We start from the raw sequence: 19,922 nt of genomic DNA on the forward strand, positions 1-19,922 counted from the left end.
GTGACCCAGCAAACCCTTCGGCGCTTGGCGCCCCGCCCAAGATCCCGCACGTCGCTCACAGGGACGTGGCCCCGGAGGCTTCAGGGCCCGGGGCCCGCGGTCCCTTGGGCATCGGCCCTGCCCGCCCACGCGGCCCTAGGCGCAGCCCGGCCGCAGCCCGGGCCGGCCCTCCTGCCCGACAGCAGCTGGCCCGAAGCCACCGGGAGCCACCATTGAGTCGCCACGGCCCCTCAGCCCCGGCAAGGCCACCCTTGCCCCCACACCCCCCGCCGAGCTCAGGACCCCGCCCCTGGTGGCCGGCAGGCCCGGGGAAGCGGCCCCTGCCCTCGATCCCGCTCCCGCACCCGGCCGCGGTGACACGCCAGAGGGGCGGGGTGGGGGGGGGCTTTTGTCGGAGGGAGCTGTGGAGGGACACACCGGCACACAGGTGGCGGCGCCGGGGTTGGGCGCCGGTGGGGGCGGCCAGGTGCAGGTCGAGGGGCTCGCGGGCCGAAAGGACGGCAACTGGGCCCGCGGCGGAGTCTGGGTCCGGGCCAGCCACCCCGGGAGCGTCTGGGGTGCGGCTGCCTTCCAGGGCCGCCTTCTGGCCGCCTGGCCGGCCGGGCCGGCGGGGAGCGACCCCGCCGGCGCGCGCCGTGGTGGGAGGGGCCTGAGGAGGTGGGGCCTGCAGCGGGGCCCGGCGGGGGCGGAGCCGGCGACCCCGCCGCGGGCGAGTAAAGGAGAAGGCGGGCGGAGCGGGAGGCAAAAAGCCTACAGCACCCGGTATTCCCAGGCGGTCTCCCATCCAAGTACTAACCAGGCCCGACCCTGCTTAGCTTCCGAGATCAGACGAGATCGGGCGCGTTCAGGGTGGTATGGCCGTAGACGGGGGCGGGGGGCCGCGGGCGGCCTCTTGAGGCCCAGTTTCGCTGGCGCTGGCGCCTTAACGCCAGCCTGGCGGCCGGCCCGCCCCGGCAGGGCCCCCTCGCCCGCCCAGGCAGGGGCAACGGAGGTCTCGGGTATCGGGCGGCGGCGGAGGGTTTGGCGACCACCTCCCAGCCCAGGGCGGCCGTGACCCAGCAAACCCTTCGGCGCTTGGCGCCCCGCCCAAGATCCCGCACGTCGCTCACAGGGACGTGGCCCCGGAGGCTTCAGGGCCCGGGGCCCGCGGTCCCTTGGGCATCGGCCCTGCCCGCCCACGCGGCCCTAGGCGCAGCCCGGCCGCAGCCCGGGCCGGCCCTCCTGCCCGACAGCAGCTGGCCCGAAGCCACCGGGAGCCACCATTGAGTCGCCACGGCCCCTCAGCCCCGGCAAGGCCACCCTTGCCCCCACACCCCCCGCCGAGCTCAGGACCCCGCCCCTGGTGGCCGGCAGGCCCGGGGAAGCGGCCCCTGCCCTCGATCCCGCTCCCGCACCCGGCCGCGGTGACACGCCAGAGGGGCGGGGTGGGGGGGGGCTTTTGTCAGAGGGAGCTGTGGAGGGACACACCGGCACACAGGTGGCGGCGCCGGGGCTGGGCGCCGGTGGGGGCGGCCAGGTGCAGGTCGAGGGGCTCGCGGGCCGAAAGGACGGCAACTGGGCCCGCGGCGGAGTCTGGGTCCGGGCCAGCCACCCCGGGAGCGTCTGGGGTGCGCCTGCCTTCCAGGGCCGCCTTCTGGCCGCCTGGCCGGCCGGGCCGGCGGGGAGCGACCCCGCCGGCGCGCGCCGTGGTGGGAGGGGCCTGAGGAGGTGGGGCCTGCAGCGGGGCCCGGCGGGGGCGGAGCCGGCGGCCCCCGCCGCGGGCGAGTAAAGGAGAAGGCGGGCGGAGCGGGAGGCAAAAAGCCTACAGCACCCGGTATTCCCAGGCGGTCTCCCATCCAAGTACTAACCAGGCCCGACCCTGCTTAGCTTCCGAGATCAGACGAGATCGGGCGCGTTCAGGGTGGTATGGCCGTAGACGGGGGCGGGGGGCCGCGGGCGGCCTCTTGAGGCCCAGTTTCGCTGGCGCTGGCGCCTTAACGCCAGCCTGGCGGCCGGCCCGCCCCGGCAGGGCCCCCTCGCCCGCCCAGGCAGGGGCAACGGAGGTCTCGGGTATCGGGCGGCGGCGGAGGGTTTGGCGACCACCTCCCAGCCCAGGGCGGCCGTGACCCAGCAAACCCTTCGGCGCTTGGCGCCCCGCCCAAGATCCCGCACGTCGCTCACAGGGACGTGGCCCCGGAGGCTTCAGGGCCCGGGGCCCGCGGTCCCTTGGGCATCGGCCCTGCCCGCCCACGCGGCCCTAGGCGCAGCCCGGCCGCAGCCCGGGCCGGCCCTCCTGCCCGACAGCAGCTGGCCCGAAGCCACCGGGAGCCACCATTGAGTCGCCACGGCCCCTCAGCCCCGGCAAGGCCACCCTTGCCCCCACACCCCCCGCCGAGCTCAGGACCCCGCCCCTGGTGGCCGGCAGGCCCGGGGAAGCGGCCCCTGCCCTCGATCCCGCTCCCGCACCCGGCCGCGGTGACACGCCAGAGGGGCGGGGTGGGGGGGGGCTTTTGTCAGAGGGAGCTGTGGAGGGACACACCGGCACACAGGTGGCGGCGCCGGGGTTGGGCGCCGGTGGGGGCGGCCAGGTGCAGGTCGAGGGGCTCGCGGGCCGAAAGGACGGCAACTGGGCCCGCGGCGGAGTCTGGGTCCGGGCCAGCCACCCCGGGAGCGTGTGGGGTGCGGCTGCCTTCCAGGGCCGCCTTCTGGCCGCCTGGCCGGCCGGGCCGGCGGGGAGCGACCCCGCCGGCGCGCGCCGTGGTGGGAGGGGCCTGAGGAGGTGGGGCCTGCAGCGGGGCCCGGCGGGGGCGGAGCCGGCGACCCCGCCGCGGGCGAGTAAAGGAGAAGGCGGGCGGAGCGGGAGGCAAAAAGCCTACAGCACCCGGTATTCCCAGGCGGTCTCCCATCCAAGTACTAACCAGGCCCGACCCTGCTTAGCTTCCGAGATCAGACGAGATCGGGCGCGTTCAGGGTGGTATGGCCGTAGACGGGGGCGGGGGGCCGCGGGCGGCCTCTTGAGGCCCAGTTTCGCTGGCGCTGGCGCCTTAACGCCAGCCTGGCGGCCGGCCCGCCCCGGCAGGGCCCCCTCGCCCGCCCAGGCAGGGGCAACGGAGGTCTCGGGTATCGGGCGGCGGCGGAGGGTTTGGCGACCACCTCCCAGCCCAGGGCGGCCGTGACCCAGCAAACCCTTCGGCGCTTGGCGCCCCGCCCAAGATCCCGCACGTCGCTCACAGGGACGTGGCCCCGGAGGCTTCAGGGCCCGGGGCCCGCGGTCCCTTGGGCATCGGCCCTGCCCGCCCACGCGGCCCTAGGCGCAGCCCGGCCGCAGCCCGGGCCGGCCCTCCTGCCCGACAGCAGCTGGCCCGAAGCCACCGGGAGCCACCATTGAGTCGCCACGGCCCCTCAGCCCCGGCAAGGCCACCCTTGCCCCCACACCCCCCGCCGAGCTCAGGACCCCGCCCCTGGTGGCCGGCAGGCCCGGGGAAGCGGCCCCTGCCCTCGATCCCGCTCCCGCACCCGGCCGCGGTGACACGCCAGAGGGGCGGGGTGGGGGGGGGCTTTTGTCGGAGGGAGCTGTGGAGGGACACACCGGCACACAGGTGGCGGCGCCGGGGTTGGGCGCCGGTGGGGGCGGCCAGGTGCAGGTCGAGGGGCTCGCGGGCCGAAAGGACGGCAACTGGGCCCGCGGCGGAGTCTGGGTCCGGGCCAGCCACCCCGGGAGCGTCTGGGGTGCGGCTGCCTTCCAGGGCCGCCTTCTGGCCGCCTGGCCGGCCGGGCCGGCGGGGAGCGACCCCGCCGGCGCGCGCCGTGGTGGGAGGGGCCTGAGGAGGTGGGGCCTGCAGCGGGGCCCGGCGGGGGCGGAGCCGGCGGCCCCCGCCGCGGGCGAGTAAAGGAGAAGGCGGGCGGAGCGGGAGGCAAAAAGCCTACAGCACCCGGTATTCCCAGGCGGTCTCCCATCCAAGTACTAACCAGGCCCGACCCTGCTTAGCTTCCGAGATCAGACGAGATCGGGCGCGTTCAGGGTGGTATGGCCGTAGACGGGGGCGGGGGGCCGCGGGCGGCCTCTTGAGGCCCAGTTTCGCTGGCGCTGGCGCCTTAACGCCAGCCTGGCGGCCGGCCCGCCCCGGCAGGGCCCCCTCGCCCGCCCAGGCAGGGGCAACGGAGGTCTCGGGTATCGGGCGGCGGCGGAGGGTTTGGCGACCACCTCCCAGCCCAGGGCGGCCGTGACCCAGCAAACCCTTCGGCGCTTGGCGCCCCGCCCAAGATCCCGCACGTCGCTCACAGGGACGTGGCCCCGGAGGCTTCAGGGCCCGGGGCCCGCGGTCCCTTGGGCATCGGCCCTGCCCGCCCACGCGGCCCTAGGCGCAGCCCGGCCGCAGCCCGGGCCGGCCCTCCTGCCCGACAGCAGCTGGCCCGAAGCCACCGGGAGCCACCATTGAGTCGCCACGGCCCCTCAGCCCCGGCAAGGCCACCCTTGCCCCCACACCCCCCGCCGAGCTCAGGACCCCGCCCCTGGTGGCCGGCAGGCCCGGGGAAGCGGCCCCTGCCCTCGATCCCGCTCCCGCACCCGGCCGCGGTGACACGCCAGAGGGGCGGGGTGGGGGGGGGCTTTTGACGGAGGGAGCTGTGGAGGGACATACCGGCACACAGGTGGCGGCGCCGGGGCTGGGCGCCGGTGGGGGCGGCCAGGTGCAGGTCGAGGGGCTCGCGGGCCGAAAGGACGGCAACTGGGCCCATGGCGGAGTCTGGGTCTGGAGGGCTCTGAGCCTCCATCCGCTCTGTTGCCTCGGGTCTACCGGCCCGACGCCTGGTAGCGCGACACCCCACCGGCCCAGAGACGTAGCCTCCCCAGCTGTGCTCACAGCGAGTCCAACCGCAGCCTGCATCCCTCCACGGGACACTTGGATTACTCCCGCGATCCCCACGAGGTGCGGCACCCGGCGGCCGAATGGGCTGAGATCCTGCCCTTGCGGCGCCCTGTGGCCACCTCCGCCTCCCTCACGGTACTGGCCGAGGCCTCGGACCAGCGGGCCCCGGCTCCCAGCTCAGCGCTGCTCCTCCGCCCCTCTCACCTCCTGCCCGACGTCCAGGCTACCGAGCACCCTCCACCCCCGCCCACCTTCATGCCACTCAGCCGGAACCCGGGAGGCAATGCCAACTACCAGGTGTATGACAGTCTGGTGCTGAAGCGGCAACCGCAGGAGGGCCAAGCGCGGGCCAACTCGCTGCTACCTTCCACCTCGGCCTCCAGGCCCTCTCTGCACGGGAGCCAGACTGGGAAAATGAACTTACCAGCAGCAAGTGGGGGCAGGGGCAGGGGGCGGCAGGGCATGGAGAGAGGAATAAAGAGCGCCAGAGTCCAGGAAACATTGGTGGTCTGTGGCTTGGAAGCGCCACTCCTTCTGCCAGCCTGGGTCCCTGCGCTTGGCTTCCTGCAATAAGAAGCCAGTGTCCCCTTCTTGGCCTGAGGGTCCCTTTGGTTTAGTGGCCACAGTTCTGCCAGCAGGCCCCTCCTGGTCCTATACCATGCACTAAGTACATCTGCAGCTGCAGACTCCAAACCCCTGGTCTCTGGGCACCTCCTCTGTGTCTCAGCTGTCCCTGTCCACAGAGAGCCTCATACAAGAAGTTGCTTCCAAACTGGGAGGTTCCACATCTGGGCAGGTCCAGCTCCAGGCCCAGTGAAGGGCATGAAGAAGGCTGAGGCTCTGGACTCCAGCCAGGCCTTCAGCAGGCCTCTGAGGCCAAGGTCTTCCTAGTCTCAAGAGGGGCCAAGAGACGCAATGTGTCATTTGAACAAGTGAGTCAGCGGGCGGTGAGCGAATGAATGACCGCTCGAGGGGATGTATGCCGGCCACCGGGCCCTGTTTGACTGTCCAGGCTCAGCTTACCTGACCCTGGTTACCAGGGAATGCCACTCTGGGCCCTCCTTTTCATCCCCCTCCCTCACTGTGACCTCACCACCTGCCCCATTATGACCCAGTCTGGCTCCCAGTTAAAACTGGAGGGCAGAGGGCCCAGGCAGTCCTGGGACCAACGGCCATGGGTGAGCGAAACTACTACCGAGCCGAGCCGTTCACTGGCCCCATCCCCAGGAAATGCCAGGAGCAAGGATACTCAATTCTTCTGATCCCGGTCAGCTTCATCTTGCTCAACGTGGGGATCAACATGGTGACTATGGTCAGGGCAGGATCTGTGCAGCGCGGTTGGGGGAGCCCTGGGGTCTTGAAGGGGCTGAGGTGGGAGGGCTGCTGGGGTGTGACCGGGACAAGGGTTGGATTTCAGGGCTCACCCTGCTCCCGGCCTCCCCCCTCCCCTTCTTGCCTCAACTCTGGAGGCATCTGAAGAGATTCTTGCGGGCACTTTTCAATCGTATTTTCCACAAAGGTGAGTGGGCGCCGGCGTGGGTTCAGGGGATGTGGGCCTGTCCCCTTTCTTCTATCCCTGCCTTGATTCTCAGCCCCTCAGGAACCCAGGCCCTGACCCATCTCGCCTTTCCCCACAGACAAGCAAGCCAGCTGTGTAGGCACCCATCGCATGTGCATGCGCTGCTCCGTGGATCCCAAGAACCTGTGCTCAAGAGTTTCTTCCCACTTCTGCCATCGCCCAAGCTTCCTGCTCGGGCAGGTAAACCCACCTTGACTACTGCCTGCAGCGGGGCTCGGCGGGGGCGGAGCCGGCGGCCCCCCCGCCGCGGGCGAGTAAAGGAGAAGGCGGGCGGAGCGGGAGGCAAAAAGCCTACAGCACCCGGTATTCCCAGGCGGTCTCCCATCCAAGTACTAACCAGGCCCGACCCTGCTTAGCTTCCGAGATCAGACGAGATCGGGCGCGTTCAGGGTGGTATGGCCGTAGACGGGGGCGGGGGGCCGCGGGCGGCCTCTTGAGGCCCAGTTTCGCTGGCGCTGGCGCCTTAACGCCAGCCTGGCGGCCGGCCCGCCCCGGCAGGGCCCCCTCGCCCGCCCAGGCAGGGGCAACGGAGGTCTCGGGTATCGGGCGGCGGCGGAGGGTTTGGCGACCACCTCCCAGCCCAGGGCGGCCGTGACCCAGCAAACCCTTCGGCGCTTGGCGCCCCGCCCAAGATCCCGCACGTCGCTCACAGGGACGTGGCCCCGGAGGCTTCAGGGCCCGGGGCCCGCGGTCCCTTGGGCATCGGCCCTGCCCGCCCACGCGGCCCTAGGCGCAGCCCGGCCGCAGCCCGGGCCGGCCCTCCTGCCCGACAGCAGCTGGCCCGAAGCCACCGGGAGCCACCATTGAGTCGCCACGGCCCCTCAGCCCCGGCAAGGCCACCCTTGCCCCCACACCCCCCGCCGAGCTCAGGACCCCGCCCCTGGTGGCCGGCAGGCCCGGGGAAGCGGCCCCTGCCCTCGATCCCGCTCCCGCACCCGGCCGCGGTGACACGCCAGAGGGGCGGGGTGGGGGGGGGCTTTTGTCGGAGGGAGCTGTGGAGGGACACACCGGCACACAGGTGGCGGCGCCGGGGTTGGGCGCCGGTGGGGGCGGCCAGGTGCAGATCGAGGGGCTCGCGGGCCGAAAGGACGGCAACTGGGCCCGCGGCGGAGTCTGGGTCCGGGCCAGCCACCCCGGGAGCGTCTGGGGTGCGGCTGCCTTCCAGGGCCGCCTTCTGGCCGCCTGGCCGGCCGGGCCGGCGGGGAGCGACCCCGCCGGCGCGCGCCGTGGTGGGAGGGGCCTGAGGAGGTGGGGCCTGCAGCGGGGCCCGGCGGGGGCGGAGCCGGCGGCCCCCGCCGCGGGCGAGTAAAGGAGAAGGCGGGCGGAGCGGGAGGCAAAAAGCCTACAGCACCCGGTATTCCCAGGCGGTCTCCCATCCAAGTACTAACCAGGCCCGACCCTGCTTAGCTTCCGAGATCAGACGAGATCGGGCGCGTTCAGGGTGGTATGGCCGTAGACGGGGGCGGGGGGCCGCGGGCGGCCTCTTGAGGCCCAGTTTCGCTGGCGCTGGCGCCTTAACGCCAGCCTGGCGGCCGGCCCGCCCCGGCAGGGCCCCCTCGCCCGCCCAGGCAGGGGCAACGGAGGTCTCGGGTATCGGGCGGCGGCGGAGGGTTTGGCGACCACCTCCCAGCCCAGGGCGGCCGTGACCCAGCAAACCCTTCGGCGCTTGGCGCCCCGCCCAAGATCCCGCACGTCGCTCACAGGGACGTGGCCCCGGAGGCTTCAGGGCCCGGGGCCCGCGGTCCCTTGGGCATCGGCCCTGCCCGCCCACGCGGCCCTAGGCGCAGCCCGGCCGCAGCCCGGGCCGGCCCTCCTGCCCGACAGCAGCTGGCCCGAAGCCACCGGGAGCCACCAATGAGTCGCCACGGCCCCTCAGCCCCGGCAAGGCCACCCTTGCCCCCACACCCCCCGCCGAGCTCAGGACCCCGCCCCTGGTGGCCGGCAGGCCCGGGGAAGCGGCCCCTGCCCTCGATCCCGCTCCCGCACCCGGCCGCGGTGACACGCCAGAGGGGCGGGGTGGGGGGGGGCTTTTGTCGGAGGGAGCTGTGGAGGGACACACCGGCACACAGGTGGCGGCGCCGGGGCTGGGCGCCGGTGGGGGCGGCCAGGTGCAGGTCGAGGGGCTCGCGGGCCGAAAGGACGGCAACTGGGCCCGCGGCGGAGTCTGGGTCCGGGCCAGCCACCCCGGGAGCGTCTGGGGTGCGCCTGCCTTCCAGGGCCGCCTTCTGGCCGCCTGGCCGGCCGGGCCGGCGGGGAGCGACCCCGCCGGCGCGCGCCGTGGTGGGAGGGGCCTGAGGAGGTGGGGCCTGCAGCGGGGCCCGGCGGGGGCGGAGCCGGCGGCCCCCGCCGCGGGCGAGTAAAGGAGAAGGCGGGCGGAGCGGGAGGCAAAAAGCCTACAGCACCCGGTATTCCCAGGCGGTCTCCCATCCAAGTACTAACCAGGCCCGACCCTGCTTAGCTTCCGAGATCAGACGAGATCGGGCGCGTTCAGGGTGGTATGGCCGTAGACGGGGGCGGGGGGCCGCGGGCGGCCTCTTGAGGCCCAGTTTCGCTGGCGCTGGCGCCTTAACGCCAGCCTGGCGGCCGGCCCGCCCCGGCAGGGCCCCCTCGCCCGCCCAGGCAGGGGCAACGGAGGTCTCGGGTATCGGGCGGCGGCGGAGGGTTTGGCGACCACCTCCCAGCCCAGGGCGGCCGTGACCCAGCAAACCCTTCGGCGCTTGGCGCCCCGCCCAAGATCCCGCACGTCGCTCACAGGGACGTGGCCCCGGAGGCTTCAGGGCCCGGGGCCCGCGGTCCCTTGGGCATCGGCCCTGCCCGCCCACGCGGCCCTAGGCGCAGCCCGGCCGCAGCCCGGGCCGGCCCTCCTGCCCGACAGCAGCTGGCCCGAAGCCACCGGGAGCCACCAATGAGTCGCCACGGCCCCTCAGCCCCGGCAAGGCCACCCTTGCCCCCACACCCCCCGCCGAGCTCAGGACCCCGCCCCTGGTGGCCGGCAGGCCCGGGGAAGCGGCCCCTGCCCTCGATCCCGCTCCCGCACCCGGCCGCGGTGACACGCCAGAGGGGCGGGGTGGGGGGGGGCTTTTGTCGGAGGGAGCTGTGGAGGGACACACCGGCACACAGGTGGCGGCGCCGGGGCTGGGCGCCGGTGGGGGCGGCCAGGTGCAGGTCGAGGGGCTCGCGGGCCGAAAGGACGGCAACTGGGCCCGCGGCGGAGTCTGGGTCCGGGCCAGCCACCCCGGGAGCGTCTGGGGTGCGCCTGCCTTCCAGGGCCGCCTTCTGGCCGCCTGGCCGGCCGGGCCGGCGGGGAGCGACCCCGCCGGCGCGCGCCGTGGTGGGAGGGGCCTGAGGAGGTGGGGCCTGCAGCGGGGCCCGGCGGGGGCGGAGCCGGCGGCCCCCGCCGCGGGCGAGTAAAGGAGAAGGCGGGCGGAGCGGGAGGCAAAAAGCCTACAGCACCCGGTATTCCCAGGCGGTCTCCCATCCAAGTACTAACCAGGCCCGACCCTGCTTAGCTTCCGAGATCAGACGAGATCGGGCGCGTTCAGGGTGGTATGGCCGTAGACGGGGGCGGGGGGCCGCGGGCGGCCTCTTGAGGCCCAGTTTCGCTGGCGCTGGCGCCTTAACGCCAGCCTGGCGGCCGGCCCGCCCCGGCAGGGCCCCCTCGCCCGCCCAGGCAGGGGCAACGGAGGTCTCGGGTATCGGGCGGCGGCGGAGGGTTTGGCGACCACCTCCCAGCCCAGGGCGGCCGTGACCCAGCAAACCCTTCGGCGCTTGGCGCCCCGCCCAAGATCCCGCACGTCGCTCACAGGGACGTGGCCCCGGAGGCTTCAGGGCCCGGGGCCCGCGGTCCCTTGGGCATCGGCCCTGCCCGCCCACGCGGCCCTAGGCGCAGCCCGGCCGCAGCCCGGGCCGGCCCTCCTGCCCGACAGCAGCTGGCCCGAAGCCACCGGGAGCCACCATTGAGTCGCCACGGCCCCTCAGCCCCGGCAAGGCCACCCTTGCCCCCACACCCCCCGCCGAGCTCAGGACCCCGCCCCTGGTGGCCGGCAGGCCCGGGGAAGCGGCCCCTGCCCTCGATCCCGCTCCCGCACCCGGCCGCGGTGACACGCCAGAGGGGCGGGGTGGGGGGGGGCTTTTGTCGGAGGGAGCTGTGGAGGGACACACCGGCACACAGGTGGCGGCGCCGGGGTTGGGCGCCGGTGGGGGCGGCCAGGTGCAGATCGAGGGGCTCGCGGGCCGAAAGGACGGCAACTGGGCCCGCGGCGGAGTCTGGGTCCGGGCCAGCCACCCCGGGAGCGTCTGGGGTGCGGCTGCCTTCCAGGGCCGCCTTCTGGCCGCCTGGCCGGCCGGGCCGGCGGGGAGCGACCCCGCCGGCGCGCGCCGTGGTGGGAGGGGCCTGAGGAGGTGGGGCCTGCAGCGGGGCCCGGCGGGGGCGGAGCCGGCGGCCCCCGCCGCGGGCGAGTAAAGGAGAAGGCGGGCGGAGCGGGAGGCAAAAAGCCTACAGCACCCGGTATTCCCAGGCGGTCTCCCATCCAAGTACTAACCAGGCCCGACCCTGCTTAGCTTCCGAGATCAGACGAGATCGGGCGCGTTCAGGGTGGTATGGCCGTAGACGGGGGCGGGGGGCCGCGGGCGGCCTCTTGAGGCCCAGTTTCGCTGGCGCTGGCGCCTTAACGCCAGCCTGGCGGCCGGCCCGCCCCGGCAGGGCCCCCTCGCCCGCCCAGGCAGGGGCAACGGAGGTCTCGGGTATCGGGCGGCGGCGGAGGGTTTGGCGACCACCTCCCAGCCCAGGGCGGCCGTGACCCAGCAAACCCTTCGGCGCTTGGCGCCCCGCCCAAGATCCCGCACGTCGCTCACAGGGACGTGGCCCCGGAGGCTTCAGGGCCCGGGGCCCGCGGTCCCTTGGGCATCGGCCCTGCCCGCCCACGCGGCCCTAGGCGCAGCCCGGCCGCAGCCCGGGCCGGCCCTCCTGCCCGACAGCAGCTGGCCCGAAGCCACCGGGAGCCACCAATGAGTCGCCACGGCCCCTCAGCCCCGGCAAGGCCACCCTTGCCCCCACACCCCCCGCCGAGCTCAGGACCCCGCCCCTGGTGGCCGGCAGGCCCGGGGAAGCGGCCCCTGCCCTCGATCCCGCTCCCGCACCCGGCCGCGGTGACACGCCAGAGGGGCGGGGTGGGGGGGGGCTTTTGTCGGAGGGAGCTGTGGAGGGACACACCGGCACACAGGTGGCGGCGCCGGGGCTGGGCGCCGGTGGGGGCGGCCAGGTGCAGGTCGAGGGGCTCGCGGGCCGAAAGGACGGCAACTGGGCCCGCGGCGGAGTCTGGGTCCGGGCCAGCCACCCCGGGAGCGTCTGGGGTGCGCCTGCCTTCCAGGGCCGCCTTCTGGCCGCCTGGCCGGCCGGGCCGGCGGGGAGCGACCCCGCCGGCGCGCGCCGTGGTGGGAGGGGCCTGAGGAGGTGGGGCCTGCAGCGGGGCCCGGCGGGGGCGGAGCCGGCGGCCCCCGCCGCGGGCGAGTAAAGGAGAAGGCGGGCGGAGCGGGAGGCAAAAAGCCTACAGCACCCGGTATTCCCAGGCGGTCTCCCATCCAAGTACTAACCAGGCCCGACCCTGCTTAGCTTCCGAGATCAGACGAGATCGGGCGCGTTCAGGGTGGTATGGCCGTAGACGGGGGCGGGGGGCCGCGGGCGGCCTCTTGAGGCCCAGTTTCGCTGGCGCTGGCGCCTTAACGCCAGCCTGGCGGCCGGCCCGCCCCGGCAGGGCCCCCTCGCCCGCCCAGGCAGGGGCAACGGAGGTCTCGGGTATCGGGCGGCGGCGGAGGGTTTGGCGACCACCTCCCAGCCCAGGGCGGCCGTGACCCAGCAAACCCTTCGGCGCTTGGCGCCCCGCCCAAGATCCCGCACGTCGCTCACAGGGACGTGGCCCCGGAGGCTTCAGGGCCCGGGGCCCGCGGTCCCTTGGGCATCGGCCCTGCCCGCCCACGCGGCCCTAGGCGCAGCCCGGCCGCAGCCCGGGCCGGCCCTCCTGCCCGACAGCAGCTGGCCCGAAGCCACCGGGAGCCACCAATGAGTCGCCACGGCCCCTCAGCCCCGGCAAGGCCACCCTTGCCCCCACACCCCCCGCCGAGCTCAGGACCCCGCCCCTGGTGGCCGGCAGGCCCGGGGAAGCGGCCCCTGCCCTCGATCCCGCTCCCGCACCCGGCCGCGGTGACACGCCAGAGGGGCGGGGTGGGGGGGGGCTTTTGTCGGAGGGAGCTGTGGAGGGACACACCGGCACACAGGTGGCGGCGCCGGGGCTGGGCGCCGGTGGGGGCGGCCAGGTGCAGGTCGAGGGGCTCGCGGGCCGAAAGGACGGCAACTGGGCCCGCGGCGGAGTCTGGGTCCGGGCCAGCCACCCCGGGAGCGTCTGGGGTGCGCCTGCCTTCCAGGGCCGCCTTCTGGCCGCCTGGCCGGCCGGGCCGGCGGGGAGCGACCCCGCCGGCGCGCGCCGTGGTGGGAGGGGCCTGAGGAGGTGGGGCCTGCAGCGGGGCCCGGCGGGGGCGGAGCCGGCGGCCCCCGCCGCGGGCGAGTAAAGGAGAAGGCGGGCGGAGCGGGAGGCAAAAAGCCTACAGCACCCGGTATTCCCAGGCGGTCTCCCATCCAAGTACTAACCAGGCCCGACCCTGCTTAGCTTCCGAGATCAGACGAGATCGGGCGCGTTCAGGGTGGTATGGCCGTAGACGGGGGCGGGGGGCCGCGGGCGGCCTCTTGAGGCCCAGTTTCGCTGGCGCTGGCGCCTTAACGCCAGCCTGGCGGCCGGCCCGCCCCGGCAGGGCCCCCTCGCCCGCCCAGGCAGGGGCAACGGAGGTCTCGGGTATCGGGCGGCGGCGGAGGGTTTGGCGACCACCTCCCAGCCCAGGGCGGCCGTGACCCAGCAAACCCTTCGGCGCTTGGCGCCCCGCCCAAGATCCCGCACGTCGCTCACAGGGACGTGGCCCCGGAGGCTTCAGGGCCCGGGGCCCGCGGTCCCTTGGGCATCGGCCCTGCCCGCCCACGCGGCCCTAGGCGCAGCCCGGCCGCAGCCCGGGCCGGCCCTCCTGCCCGACAGCAGCTGGCCCGAAGCCACCGGGAGCCACCATTGAGTCGCCACGGCCCCTCAGCCCCGGCAAGGCCACCCTTGCCCCCACACCCCCCGCCGAGCTCAGGACCCCGCCCCTGGTGGCCGGCAGGCCCGGGGAAGCGGCCCCTGCCCTCGATCCCGCTCCCGCACCCGGCCGCGGTGACACGCCAGAGGGGCGGGGTGGGGGGGGGCTTTTGTCAGAGGGAGCTGTGGAGGGACACACCGGCACACAGGTGGCGGCGCCGGGGCTGGGCGCCGGTGGGGGCGGCCAGGTGCAGGTCGAGGGGCTCGCGGGCCGAAAGGACGGCAACTGGGCCCGCGGCGGAGTCTGGGTCCGGGCCAGCCACCCCGGGAGCGTCTGGGGTGCGCCTGCCTTCCAGGGCCGCCTTCTGGCCGCCTGGCCGGCCGGGCCGGCGGGGAGCGACCCCGCCGGCGCGCGCCGTGGTGGGAGGGGCCTGAGGAGGTGGGGCCTGCAGCGGGGCCCGGCGGGGGCGGAGCCGGCGACCCCGCCGCGGGCGAGTAAAGGAGAAGGCGGGCGGAGCGGGAGGCAAAAAGCCTACAGCACCCGGTATTCCCAGGCGGTCTCCCATCCAAGTACTAACCAGGCCCGACCCTGCTTAGCTTCCGAGATCAGACGAGATCGGGCGCGTTCAGGGTGGTATGGCCGTAGACGGGGGCGGGGGGCCGCGGGCGGCCTCTTGAGGCCCAGTTTCGCTGGCGCTGGCGCCTTAACGCCAGCCTGGCGGCCGGCCCGCCCCGGCAGGGCCCCCTCGCCCGCCCAGGCAGGGGCAACGGAGGTCTCGGGTATCGGGCGGCGGCGGAGGGTTTGGCGACCACCTCCCAGCCCAGGGCGGCCGTGACCCAGCAAACCCTTCGGCGCTTGGCGCCCCGCCCAAGATCCCGCACGTCGCTCACAGGGACGTGGCCCCGGAGGCTTCAGGGCCCGGGGCCCGCGGTCCCTTGGGCATCGGCCCTGCCCGCCCACGCGGCCCTAGGCGCAGCCCGGCCGCAGCCCGGGCCGGCCCTCCTGCCCGACAGCAGCTGGCCCGAAGCCACCGGGAGCCACCATTGAGTCGCCACGGCCCCTCAGCCCCGGCAAGGCCACCCTTGCCCCCACACCCCCCGCCGAGCTCAGGACCCCGCCCCTGGTGGCCGGCAGGCCCGGGGAAGCGGCCCCTGCCCTCGATCCCGCTCCCGCACCCGGCCGCGGTGACACGCCAGAGGGGCGGGGTGGGGGGGGGCTTTTGTCAGAGGGAGCTGTGGAGGGACACACCGGCACACAGGTGGCGGCGCCGGGGCTGGGCGCCGGTGGGGGCGGCCAGGTGCAGGTCGAGGGGCTCGCGGGCCGAAAGGACGGCAACTGGGCCCGCGGCGGAGTCTGGGTCCGGGCCAGCCACCCCGGGAGCGTCTGGGGTGCGCCTGCCTTCCAGGGCCGCCTTCTGGCCGCCTGGCCGGCCGGGCCGGCGGGGAGCGACCCCGCCGGCGCGCGCCGTGGTGGGAGGGGCCTGAGGAGGTGGGGCCTGCAGCGGGGCCCGGCGGGGGCGGAGCCGGCGGCCCCCGCCGCGGGCGAGTAAAGGAGAAGGCGGGCGGAGCGGGAGGCAAAAAGCCTACAGCACCCGGTATTCCCAGGCGGTCTCCCATCCAAGTACTAACCAGGCCCGACCCTGCTTAGCTTCCGAGATCAGACGAGATCGGGCGCGTTCAGGGTGGTATGGCCGTAGACGGGGGCGGGGGGCCGCGGGCGGCCTCTTGAGGCCCAGTTTCGCTGGCGCTGGCGCCTTAACGCCAGCCTGGCGGCCGGCCCGCCCCGGCAGGGCCCCCTCGCCCGCCCAGGCAGGGGCAACGGAGGTCTCGGGTATCGGGCGGCGGCGGAGGGTTTGGCGACCACCTCCCAGCCCAGGGCGGCCGTGACCCAGCAAACCCTTCGGCGCTTGGCGCCCCGCCCAAGATCCCGCACGTCGCTCACAGGGACGTGGCCCCGGAGGCTTCAGGGCCCGGGGCCCGCGGTCCCTTGGGCATCGGCCCTGCCCGCCCACGCGGCCCTAGGCGCAGCCCGGCCGCAGCCCGGGCCGGCCCTCCTGCCCGACAGCAGCTGGCCCGAAGCCACCGGGAGCCACCAATGAGTCGCCACGGCCCCTCAGCCCCGGCAAGGCCACCCTTGCCCCCACACCCCCCGCCGAGCTCAGGACCCCGCCCCTGGTGGCCGGCAGGCCCGGGGAAGCGGCCCCTGCCCTCGATCCCGCTCCCGCACCCGGCCGCGGTGACACGCCAGAGGGGCGGGGTGGGGGGGGGCTTTTGTCGGAGGGAGCTGTGGAGGGACACACCGGCACACAGGTGGCGGCGCCGGGGCTGGGCGCCGGTGGGGGCGGCCAGGTGCAGGTCGAGGGGCTCGCGGGCCGAAAGGACGGCAACTGGGCCCATGGCGGAGTCTGGGTCTGGAGGGCTCTGAGCCTCCATCCGCTCTGTTGCCTCGGGTCTACCGGCCCGACGCCTGGTAGCGCGACACCCCACCGGCCCAGAGACGTAGCCTCCCCAGCTGTGCTCACAGCGAGTCCAACCGCAGCCTGCATCCCTCCACGGGACACTTGGATTACTCCCGCGATCCCCACGAGGTGCGGCACCCGGCGGCCGAATGGGCTGAGATCCTGCCCTTGCGGCGCCCTGTGGCCACCTCCGCCTCCCTCACGGTACTGGCCGAGGCCTCGGACCAGCGGGCCCCGGCTCCCAGCTCAGCGCTGCTCCTCCGCCCCTCTCACCTCCTGCCCGACGTCCAGGCTACCGAGCACCCTCCACCCCCGCCCACCTTCATGCCACTCAGCCGGAACCCGGGAGGCAATGCCAACTACCAGGTGTATGACAGTCTGGTGCTGAAGCGGCAACCGCAGGAGGGCCAAGCGCGGGCCAACTCGCTGCTACCTTCCACCTCGGCCTCCAGGCCCTCTCTGCACGGGAGCCAGACTGGGAAAATGAACTTACCAGCAGCAAGTGGGGGCAGGGGCAGGGGGCGGCAGGGCATGGAGAGAGGAATAAAGAGCGCCAGAGTCCAGGAAACATTGGTGGTCTGTGGCTTGGAAGCGCCACTCCTTCTGCCAGCCTGGGTCCCTGCGCTTGGCTTCCTGCAATAAGAAGCCAGTGTCCCCTTCTTGGCCTGAGGGTCCCTTTGGTTTAGTGGCCACAGTTCTGCCAGCAGGCCCCTCCTGGTCCTATACCATGCACTAAGTATATCTGCAGCTGCAGACTCCAAACCCCTGGTCTCTGGGCACCTCCTCTGTGTCTCAGCTGTCCCTGTCCACAGAGAGCCTCATACAAGAAGTTGCTTCCAAACTGGGAGGTTCCACATCTGGGCAGGTCCAGCTCCAGGCCCAGTGAAGGGCATGAAGAAGGCTGAGGCTCTGGACTCCAGCCAGGCCTTCAGCAGGCCTCTGAGGCCAAGGTCTTCCTAGTCTCAAGAGGGGCCAAGAGACGCAATGTGTCATTTGAACAAGTGAGTCAGCGGGCGGTGAGCGAATGAATGACCGCTCGAGGGGATGTATGCCGGCCACCGGGCCCTGTTTGACTGTCCAGGCTCAGCTTACCTGACCCTGGTTACCAGGGAATGCCACTCTGGGCCCTCCTTTTCATCCCCCTCCCTCACTGTGACCTCACCACCTGCCCCATTATGACCCAGTCTGGCTCCCAGTTAAAACTGGAGGGCAGAGGGCCCAGGCAGTCCTGGGACCAACGGCCATGGGTGAGCGAAACTACTACCGAGCCGAGCCGTTCACTGGCCCCATCCCCAGGAAATGCCAGGAGCAAGGATACTCAATTCTTCTGATCCCGGTCAGCTTCATCTTGCTCAACGTGGGGATCAACATGGTGACTATGGTCAGGGCAGGATCTGTGCAGCGCGGTTGGGGGAGCCCTGGGGTCTTGAAGGGGCTGAGGTGGGAGGGCTGCTGGGGTGTGACCGGGACAAGGGTTGGATTTCAGGGCTCACCCTGCTCCCGGCCTCCCCCCTCCCCTTCTTGCCTCAACTCTGGAGGCATCTGAAGAGATTCTTGCGGGCACTTTTCAATCGTATTTTCCACAAAGGTGAGTGGGCGCCGGCGTGGGTTCAGGGGATGTGGGCCTGTCCCCTTTCTTCTATCCCTGCCTTGATTCTCAGCCCCTCAGGAACCCAGGCCCTGACCCATCTCGCCTTTCCCCACAGACAAGCAAGCCAGCTGTGTAGGCACCCATCGCATGTGCATGCGCTGCTCCGTGGATCCCAAGAACCTGTGCTCAAGAGTTTCTTCCCACTTCTGCCATCGCCCAAGCTTCCTGCTCGGGCAGGTAAACCCACCTTGACTACTGCCTGCAGCGGGGCTCGGCGGGGGCGGAGCCGGCGGCCCCCCCGCCGCGGGCGAGTAAAGGAGAAGGCGGGCGGAGCGGGAGGCAAAAAGCCTACAGCACCCGGTATTCCCAGGCGGTCTCCCATCCAAGTACTAACCAGGCCCGACCCTGCTTAGCTTCCGAGATCAGACGAGATCGGGCGCGTTCAGGGTGGTATGGCCGTAGACGGGGGCGGGGGGCCGCGGGCGGCCTCTTGAGGCCCAGTTTCGCTGGCGCTGGCGCCTTAACGCCAGCCTGGCGGCCGGCCCGCCCCGGCAGGGCCCCCTCGCCCGCCCAGGCAGGGGCAACGGAGGTCTCGGGTATCGGGCGGCGGCGGAGGGTTTGGCGACCACCTCCCAGCCCAGGGCGGCCGTGACCCAGCAAACCCTTCGGCGCTTGGCGCCCCGCCCAAGATCCCGCACGTCGCTCACAGGGACGTGGCCCCGGAGGCTTCAGGGCCCGGGGCCCGCGGTCCCTTGGGCATCGGCCCTGCCCGCCCACGCGGCCCTAGGCGCAGCCCGGCCGCAGCCCGGGCCGGCCCTCCTGCCCGACAGCAGCTGGCCCGAAGCCACCGGGAGCCACCATTGAGTCGCCACGGCCCCTCAGCCCCGGCAAGGCCACCCTTGCCCCCACACCCCCCGCCGAGCTCAGGACCCCGCCCCTGGTGGCCGGCAGGCCCGGGGAAGCGGCCCCTGCCCTCGATCCCGCTCCCGCACCCGGCCGCGGTGACACGCCAGAGGGGCGGGGTGGGGGTGGGGCTTTTGTCGGAGGGAGCTGTGGAGGGACACACCGGCACACAGGTGGCGGCGCCGGGGCTGGGCGCCGGTGGGGGCGGCCAGGTGCAGGTCGAGGGGCTCGCGGGCCGAAAGGACGGCAACTGGGCCCATGGCGGAGTCTGGGTCTGGAGGGCTCTGAGCCTCCATCCGCTCTGGTGCCTCGGGTCTACCGGCCCGACGCCTGGTAGCGCGACACCCCACCGGCCCACAGACGTAGCCTCCCCAGCTGTTCTCACAGCGAGTCCAACCGCAGCCTGCATCCCTCCACGGGACACTTGGATTACTCCCGCGATCCCCACGAGGTGCGGCACCCGGCGGCCGAATGGGCTGAGATCCTGCCCTTGCGGCGCCCTGTGGCCACCTCCGCCTCCCTCACGGTACTGGCCGAGGCCTCGGACCAGCGGGCCCCGGCTCCCAGCTCAGCGCTGCTCCTCCGCCCCTCTCACCTCCTGCCCGACGTCCAGGCTACCGAGCACCCTCCACCCCCGCCCACCTTCATGCCACTCAGCCGGAACCCGGGAGGCAATGCCAACTACCAGGTGTATGACAGTCTGGTGCTGAAGCGGCAACCGCAGGAGGGCCAAGCGCGGGCCAACTCGCTGCTACCTTCCACCTCGGCCTCCAGGCCCTCTCTGCACGGGAGCCAGACTGGGAAAATGAACTTACCAGCAGCAAGTGGGGGCAGGGGCAGGGGGCGGCAGGGCATGGAGAGAGGAATAAAGAGCGCCAGAGTCCAGGAAACATTGGTGGTCTGTGGCTTGGAAGCGCCACTCCTTCTGCCAGCCTGGGTCCCTGCGCTTGGCTTCCTGCAATAAGAAGCCAGTGTCCCCTTCTTGGCCTGAGGGTCCCTTTGGTTTAGTGGCCACAGTTCTGCCAGCAGGCCCCTCCTGGTCCTATACCATGCACTAAGTACATCTGCAGCTGCAGACTCCAAACCCCTGGTCTCTGGGCACCTCCTCTGTGTCTCAGCTGTCCCTGTCCACAGAGAGCCTCATACAAGAAGTTGCTTCCAAACTGGGAGGTTCCACATCTGGGCAGGTCCAGCTCCAGGCCCAGTGAAGGGCATGAAGAAGGCTGAGGCTCTGGACTCCAGCCAGGCCTTCAGCAGGCCTCTGAGGCCAAGGTCTTCCTAGTCTCAAGAGGGGCCAAGAGACGCAATGTGTCATTTGAACAAGTGAGTCAGCGGGCGGTGAGCGAATGAATGACCGCTCGAGGGGATGTATGCCGGCCACCGGGCCCTGTTTGACTGTCCAGGCTCAGCTTACCTGACCCTGGTTAC

The 19,922-nt window shown here is 73.0% G+C and overlaps 14 non-coding genes across 14 annotated transcripts; all 14 read right to left on the reverse strand.

Annotated features, from left to right (window-relative positions):
• Nucleotides 1–747: 747 nt before the first annotated feature.
• Nucleotides 748–866, reverse strand: LOC132596287 (5S ribosomal RNA). Its single transcript, XR_009562386.1, has one exon. It is a non-coding gene; the product is annotated as a 5S ribosomal RNA (ribosomal RNA).
• Nucleotides 867–1,798: 932 nt separating this feature from the next.
• LOC132596288 (5S ribosomal RNA) lies at nt 1,799–1,917 on the reverse strand. The gene has a single exon (XR_009562387.1). It is a non-coding gene; the product is annotated as a 5S ribosomal RNA (ribosomal RNA).
• Nucleotides 1,918–2,848: 931 nt separating this feature from the next.
• LOC132596289 (5S ribosomal RNA) lies at nt 2,849–2,967 on the reverse strand. The gene has a single exon (XR_009562388.1). It is a non-coding gene; the product is annotated as a 5S ribosomal RNA (ribosomal RNA).
• A 932-nt stretch (nt 2,968–3,899) lies between these two features.
• LOC132596291 (5S ribosomal RNA) lies at nt 3,900–4,018 on the reverse strand. Its single transcript, XR_009562390.1, has one exon. It is a non-coding gene; the product is annotated as a 5S ribosomal RNA (ribosomal RNA).
• Nucleotides 4,019–6,714: 2,696 nt separating this feature from the next.
• LOC132596292 (5S ribosomal RNA) lies at nt 6,715–6,833 on the reverse strand. The gene has a single exon (XR_009562391.1). It is a non-coding gene; the product is annotated as a 5S ribosomal RNA (ribosomal RNA).
• A 932-nt stretch (nt 6,834–7,765) lies between these two features.
• Nucleotides 7,766–7,884, reverse strand: LOC132596293 (5S ribosomal RNA). Its single transcript, XR_009562392.1, has one exon. It is a non-coding gene; the product is annotated as a 5S ribosomal RNA (ribosomal RNA).
• A 932-nt stretch (nt 7,885–8,816) lies between these two features.
• On the reverse strand, nt 8,817–8,935 carry LOC132596294 (5S ribosomal RNA). Its single transcript, XR_009562393.1, has one exon. It is a non-coding gene; the product is annotated as a 5S ribosomal RNA (ribosomal RNA).
• Nucleotides 8,936–9,867: 932 nt separating this feature from the next.
• LOC132596295 (5S ribosomal RNA) lies at nt 9,868–9,986 on the reverse strand. Its single transcript, XR_009562394.1, has one exon. It is a non-coding gene; the product is annotated as a 5S ribosomal RNA (ribosomal RNA).
• Nucleotides 9,987–10,918: 932 nt separating this feature from the next.
• Nucleotides 10,919–11,037, reverse strand: LOC132596296 (5S ribosomal RNA). The gene has a single exon (XR_009562395.1). It is a non-coding gene; the product is annotated as a 5S ribosomal RNA (ribosomal RNA).
• A 932-nt stretch (nt 11,038–11,969) lies between these two features.
• On the reverse strand, nt 11,970–12,088 carry LOC132596297 (5S ribosomal RNA). Its single transcript, XR_009562396.1, has one exon. It is a non-coding gene; the product is annotated as a 5S ribosomal RNA (ribosomal RNA).
• A 932-nt stretch (nt 12,089–13,020) lies between these two features.
• On the reverse strand, nt 13,021–13,139 carry LOC132596298 (5S ribosomal RNA). Its single transcript, XR_009562397.1, has one exon. It is a non-coding gene; the product is annotated as a 5S ribosomal RNA (ribosomal RNA).
• Nucleotides 13,140–14,070: 931 nt separating this feature from the next.
• On the reverse strand, nt 14,071–14,189 carry LOC132596299 (5S ribosomal RNA). The gene has a single exon (XR_009562398.1). It is a non-coding gene; the product is annotated as a 5S ribosomal RNA (ribosomal RNA).
• A 932-nt stretch (nt 14,190–15,121) lies between these two features.
• Nucleotides 15,122–15,240, reverse strand: LOC132596300 (5S ribosomal RNA). Its single transcript, XR_009562399.1, has one exon. It is a non-coding gene; the product is annotated as a 5S ribosomal RNA (ribosomal RNA).
• A 2,696-nt stretch (nt 15,241–17,936) lies between these two features.
• On the reverse strand, nt 17,937–18,055 carry LOC132596302 (5S ribosomal RNA). Its single transcript, XR_009562401.1, has one exon. It is a non-coding gene; the product is annotated as a 5S ribosomal RNA (ribosomal RNA).
• Nucleotides 18,056–19,922: the final 1,867 nt, after the last annotated feature.

The sequence above is a fragment of the Globicephala melas genome, unplaced genomic scaffold (genome assembly GCF_963455315.2).
Source record: "Globicephala melas unplaced genomic scaffold, mGloMel1.2 SCAFFOLD_172, whole genome shotgun sequence".
Lineage (NCBI taxonomy): Eukaryota > Metazoa > Chordata > Mammalia > Artiodactyla > Delphinidae > Globicephala > Globicephala melas.